General features: G+C 47.0%; 1 protein-coding gene across 1 annotated transcript in view; it reads right to left on the bottom strand.

The window, feature by feature from the left end:
- Window positions 1-5,790, bottom strand: part of IRF8 (interferon regulatory factor 8) — a 79,272-nt gene that overhangs the window by 21,795 nt on the left and 51,687 nt on the right. The window lies entirely within an intron of this gene.

A 5,790-nucleotide genomic window follows, 5' to 3' on the forward strand; every position in this document is an offset into this window, starting at 1 on the left:
GTCCGGCGGTGCGGCTTAATGTCAAGGCAAAAACGGGGTGTCAGGTGGCGGAGATGAAGACGCTGCCTGGCGGTCAGGGCTCAGGCGGGGGTCACTGGGGAAGGTCAGGGCTGTGGGGCGGTTGTGGGCGTCGGATGGCCAGGGGGGTCGGAGGAGGAGGTGAAAGCCCGAAGGTGTGGGTCCACCTGTCAATGCTGCAGACTCGGTCGCCCCCGCATAGGGACCCTCAGTTCCTCCGTGTCAGGTGGCGGAGATGAAGACGCTGCCTGGCGGTCAGGGCTCAGGCGGGGGTCACTGGGGAAGGTCAGGGCTGTGGGGCGGTTGTGGGCGTCGGATGGCCAGGGGGGTCGGAGGAGGAGGTGAAAGCCCGAAGGTGTGGGTCCACCTGTCAATGCTGCAGACTCGGTCGCCCCCGCATAGGGACCCTCAGTTCCTCCTGAGGCCGTTATCTCATGGAGTGTGGCCCAAGTTCCCAGAGCCGCGGGGAGGGGGGGCACCCCCATCCGGATGAAGCCCCTAATAACACGTTCAGACGGCGACAAACAGTCCACCCGAGATGCGGAAAGGACCGGCCACTTACAGACCTGTCGCCTGCACTTGACCAGGAGTGGCCGAAGAAAAGCAGAAAAATGACAAAACTTAAAAAAAAAAAAAGTGTCAGAAACCACTATCCTCTGAAGATCAGAAATTAAAACAGGAGTGTTTCGCATGTCCGTGCTGGAATGTCCACTTGGGGCAATGTTCATCGTGAATTATTTCCCCCGAAAATCAGTTGTGTTGGGTAGAGGTGGTCCCCTGTGTGTCTGTGACTCCGTCTCCAGCTCTCCCGGATGTGAGCTGGCATGCATTATACACATGGAAGCGGAATGGGGACACACTGCTGAAGAAATGAGAACGAAAGTCCTGGAAACGGAAGGGAAAGCCATGTTTCCCCTTCTTCCGCTCTGGGGTGTCTTAGAGAAAAATGAGAGTCTTAATTGACTTTTTGGGTTTGTTGGTTTGTTTGTTAATCCTCACCAAGAATATTTTCCCCATTGATTTTTACAGAGAGTGGAAGGGAGGGAAGGGGAGAGAGAGGGAAGGAGAGAGAGAGAGAAACGTCAGTGTAAGAGAGACACATGGATTGATTGCCTCCCCCACGAGCCCCAACCAGGGCTGGGGATTGAACCTGCAACCCAGGTACATGCCCTTGACCAGGAACCAAACCCTGGACCCTTTGGTGCGAGGGCTGGGGCTCTATCCACTGAGCAACACCGGCAGGCTTAATTGACTTTTATTGCCTAGTTGGCCAATCATACACAAGCAGCTATGTGTCCTGGGCCATTATATTCAATGGGCTTTTCAAGTACCTATGAAAATGTTTGAGACTGAAACAATTTTATTGGCCCCAAATTACAAAAAGTACAGTGCAAATTTGAACTTTATAAATGTTCAAAGAAAGGTCCCCATAACATAACATGTCAACTTCATACTTGTGATTTATTTACTGATAAACATTTCATTATAACCACGTGTAAGTTGGAAATCACTTAGTAAGAATTTCCTCATACCATGATTTCTGGGAAGTCACAGCAATTATAAATTAACTAAGTTCCTGTCACCAAATAAGTTCATATGAAAACTGTTGTGTGTTTTTTTTAAGGTCAAAGTTTTAAGAGTATTTAGATCATGTGGGAGTATTTTACTATATTTGTTATGATGTGGGATGAGCTTCCAGAACTCAAAGTGCCTAGGATGAAAGAAGTTCTTAAAATAGCCTGCTGTGTATGTGTATACTCGTATCTTGTCACGAATGTGCCCCTTCAGCCTACCCAGATTTACATCCCTACAGATGTCCCTGCCCGGGGATGAGTGCTCGGGTTTCCACTCAACACTCCACTTAGGTAAAGATAGGAGCAAAGCATACAGAAGCAGTCAGCCGTGGACGGCACACAGCATATGTTATTGGCAGTAGGTGTCACTATACACATTACAGGAATCATTCCTAATCAACTGCTTGCATTAGAACTGATCCTGAAACCCCATGTGTTCACTGTGGTGATTCCTCACCACCTAGAGACAATGTCTAACCTTATCTGTTTAGTTCTGTTCTTACATAATGGGCATTTACTGAGCAGCTACTATGAGCTAGATATGGTGCCAAGGACAGGTGACCTCCCTCGCCTGTCATTCCTTCCTTGCCAGTTACCTGCCAGGATCTCCTAATTCTGCTAAGTGTCATCTGACTTCTACAGCGGCCTACTCGCCTTCCTACCTCCATATCATGTCCCTGTTTATCCTAATCGTTGCTCCCTCAGTTGAAGCCTTTTCGTCTCCGATGGTCTCCCTGTAGCTGCTTCATCAGGTCCAGATGCTCATCCTGGTATCCAAAGCCATACTCTACCAACCCGATCTCTTACCATCGTCCAAAGAAGCCCTATTTCTGTGGATAGCATCCTGTCACCACAGTGAGAACCGCAGGTTGTGGAGTCAGTCCTCACTTCAGCTCCAAGCTCCCTGACATCACAAAATGTGTGACCTTCAGCAAATGATTTAACCTTCCTAAGCCTGTTTCCTCATCTGCATAATGGTGTGGATGATAATATTATGTGAAATTGTCAATATTCAGCTGTTTTGTTTTTTAATTCTTGCCCGAGGATATTCCTATTGATTTTAGAGAGGGACAGGGAGAGGGAGAGGAAGAGAGAGGGGAAGAGAGAGAGAGAAACATCAATGTGAGAGAGAACATCAATTGGTTGTCTTCTGTATGTGTTCTGACCGGGGCTAGAACCCGAAACCTACAGAAAGGGCAGTTTCATATGGTTCAACATAATCATTCCCACCTCTTAGGATTAGGGAGATGTATAGGGAGGTTGGAGACCAAGTAAGGGAAATAGCGAAGTGATTTCTGGGGAAGACCTTTTCCATTTTCAAGTCCCCACGGCTCCCTTCGCACTTACAAGCCCAGGCTTCATAAGAGGGTTCCAGAAGGCTCTGAAATGTGTGTGCTGAGGAGACACGTGCCAACACACTCCCAGGAAATCTGTGCTCCCGGAGGTGGGTTGTTTATACTCTTCTGAGTTGGGGTTCTCTGAGAACACCCCAGGTTGCAGGAGGACTGGTGGACTCAGCATGTAGCTGTGCTCACTGCCATGATTTATTACCGTGAGAGGATGCAGAGCAAGATCAGCACAGGAAGCAGCATGGGGTGCAGTCCAGGGGAACAAGGCCCAGCTCCCAGTGTCCCCTCCCTGTGGTTGCCCAGGACGCGCTGAACTCCTCCAGCGACGTGTGAAATGTTGCCCGCCTGGGAGGCTCGGTGCTCAGGGTTTTCAATGGGTCTCGCCACATGAGCACCCTCTGCCTTCCACAAATCCAATTCCCCGACTCCCGAGGGGGAAGCAGGTGGTCAGCATCATCCATGCTGTTTATACAAACAGTTTAGTCACAGGGAGCCACTGACCAGTTTGGAGTGGTGGGGACCCTCCCGAGATCCAAGTTCCCAGATGCCAGCCAAGGGCCAACCTTGGAAGCAGGCCTTTCTGGGGACGCAGTCTCAGACTTGCTATGTTAGCTCCTTCCTGCACATGCTCCTCATTCCGAGGGGTTTTGACATGCAACACCTGCTACACTCGTTCCAAAGGTGCCAGTGGCTGCCTTTTCCTGCCTTTAGCTGCCTGTGTTTACTGTCATTAACCAGGGTAGGTTGAATTGTCTCGGCTTCACAGGGGCTGAGGGCTCATGCATAAGGCAAAGCGCTACATGCCAGCCCTGAGAGGAGGGCGGCGTGAGGAAGGCGGGAGAGAGGCAGAGTCTTCCGGGAAGGGGCCTCCTCACTGCTTGGCACCTCCCTAGTGATCTCTCCACCTGGGAACCCCGGCTCTTCCCAGCCGCAGTGCTCATGCTGACTTAATCAGATGACCAAAAAAGTGGAATGAAAGCTCTTTTTCCTCTTTTCAGCCTTAAAGTTCTCCATTTAATCTGCTCTCTGGACTGCCCATGCTCTGTTATACCTGCTGGCTCCCAGCTCAGTCGGTCACGTGGATCCCACTGTGCTGCTCTGGTGTTTCTTTCTTCTCGAGTTTGACCCCAGGGCCCTGAAAGTACTACTCAGGACAAAGGACATGTGTACATTTTTGAAATTTTTCCTGATTGCGTGCTTCCACAAGAGAGTTTCTGCTTAAAACCACATCAACACAAGAATGAGAATGCCAAATCAGAGAAAGGATAGTTAATTGTACCAAGAAATGGTACCAATGCTGAAACTGAATGGCCAAACCAGAAAAAAAAACTAGACAGACAGGCCCAAGAAACAGGAAATAATGAAAGATCTATCAGGTCACTGAACTGGATGGATAAGAAAGGCTTTGAAGAATGCCGAGTGTGTTGGGGTCAGGGCAGGTGGGAGCGCAGAAATACAGAGCAGACAAAACAGGACATTTTCTAAGAATTAATCTAGCCATCCAGAAAACAAAAAAGGGGGCAGGTGTTCAACGATGTAAGAGAGCACCAGCAATAAAAGATAGATAAATTGGGCTTCATTAAAATTAAGAGCTTATGTTCATTAAAAGACGGCAGTAAGAGTGCACAAGGCAAGCCAAGACGGAAAAAAATATTCACAACACATATTTTCAAGAAAGGACATATCCAGAACATAAAAAGGAATCCTGTGAATCAAGAAGAAAAAGGTCCAGCCCTAAATTCTCAAGCCGAGAGAGTCTATTACACTGATCTTCTTTGTTGCCGGATCGCACAGCCATTTTAAGTTAGAAAATGCAATAAGATAATGACTACTATAGAAATGCACTGTGCTCAGTAATATTTGACTTATTGCAATATTTAATTATCCACTTGGTCATTCACAAAAATTCTCAGTGGTAATTGGTGGCTGTTGCTATAATAGTACATTGCCCATACTTCTATCTCTTGTGCTATCTGGGGCCTGGAAGGATCCTGAGGCTTATTAAAAGAAACATGATTTACTTGCATAAAACTGATCAGTTTTGAGGGATTGTTAATGTTGTTGAAGTGGTTTTTGTGGATGCAGAACAAATGGTCAATTTGAATTGGCCCCTCTTAGAAGACTATGGAAATTAAATCTGCTTAAGTTATGAAGTCATGTTCATGGCCTGATTCATGTACCATCAATATGTGTCTATCATTAAACATTGTGATACTTGAAGAAAAAGGAAAACAAAAAGATCGAACAGCCACTGCACTAACCAAATAGTCAACAAGGTATGAAAAGGTGATCAAAATCATTAGTCAGGAAAATGCAAATTAAAACCCACAAAAACACCTGAAACCAATATAATACTGTATGCCAACTATACTTCAATAAAAGAGAGAGAGAGAGAGAGAGAGAGAGAGAGAGAGAGAGAAAACAGATAAGATATCACTACACACTCACCAGAATGGCTAAAGTTAAAAAGACTGACAATATGCCCTAGCCGGTTTGGCTCAGTGGATAGAGCGTCAGCCCACGGACTGAAGTGTCCCTGGTTCAATTCCAGTCCAGGGCACATACCTTGGTTGCCGGCTTGATCCCTGGCCCTGGTTGGGGTGCATGCAGAGGCAACCAATTGATGTGTCTTTCTCACATTGATGTTTCTCTCTGTGTGTCTCTCCCTCTCCTTTCCACTGTCTCTAAAAATCAATGGATGCTAAGTGAAATAAGCCAGTCAATGAAGGAAAAATACCACATGATCTCACTCATTTATGGATAATAAAGACCATTATAAACTTATGAACAAAAATAGATACAGAGGCAGAGCAGCCTCGAACAGACTGTCAAACTACAGCGGGAAGGCC

Source organism: Myotis brandtii, unplaced genomic scaffold (genome assembly GCF_000412655.1).
Source record: "Myotis brandtii unplaced genomic scaffold, ASM41265v1 scaffold165, whole genome shotgun sequence".
NCBI lineage: Eukaryota > Metazoa > Chordata > Mammalia > Chiroptera > Vespertilionidae > Myotis > Myotis brandtii.